The sequence below is a fragment of the Mandrillus leucophaeus genome, unplaced genomic scaffold, assembly GCF_000951045.1.
Source record: "Mandrillus leucophaeus isolate KB7577 unplaced genomic scaffold, Mleu.le_1.0 Scaffold732, whole genome shotgun sequence".
NCBI classification, from domain to species: domain Eukaryota; kingdom Metazoa; phylum Chordata; class Mammalia; order Primates; family Cercopithecidae; genus Mandrillus; species Mandrillus leucophaeus.
Window position 1 is genome coordinate 1080085 of NW_012107942.1, and position 864 is coordinate 1080948.

Consider the following 864-nt stretch of genomic DNA (forward strand, 5'->3'; position numbering starts at 1 on the left):
AATATGGAATTAACATGCCCTCCATGTGAATCTGATCTGTAGCCCAGTTTAAGAAGCTCCCAGATCTAGAACAGGGAGATCTACACTTTTTTGATCAATCATTGTTTTCTAGTAAAAGTATTTTGAGACTATGTATCCCCCGTTTGTGTATGTATTTATTTATAAATAATATATACATGTATTATTTTGCCTACATGTTGTACATTATAAAACATATTCAAAACTGAAAGTTAAAAAGGCTATGGTAAAAATGGAAAAATAATATTTTAAAATATACATCTTATTTATTCAATAAAGTTCTCACCAAAAATATAATACACCTCATTATTTGAGCAAATCTTTAATACTCTGTGATACAGAGAGTTTTAAAGTTGGGTTCTAAATTCAGTTTGTTTTTGACACTTAGTTATAATGGTTGTCAAAAGTGAAAAAAGAAACCTCCCAAACCTCCAAATGGATAAAGTACATCATTGACAGCAGATACTAAAAATGGTATTTGTTTTTCGATGCCATCTGCTAATTAAGCAAAAAATTTTGATGAAATGTGGCTACTAATTTCTATAGTCTCTGATGTGAGTCAGTAGCTCTTGCAAACTAATTGGAAGAGACATTGAATTTTTATAATTTTTACCAAGGGGCTTAAAGTGAAAAGCACATAACTTTTTTTTTTTTTTTTTTTTTTGAGATGGAGTCTCGCTCTGTGCCCCAGGCTGGAGTGCAGTGGCACAATCTTGGCTCACTGAAAGCTCCGTCTCCCAGGTTCACTCCATTCTCCTGCCTCAGCCTCCTGAGTAGCTGGACTACAGGCGCCCGCCACCTCACCCGGCTAATTTTTTGTATTTTTAGTAGAGACGGGGTTTCACC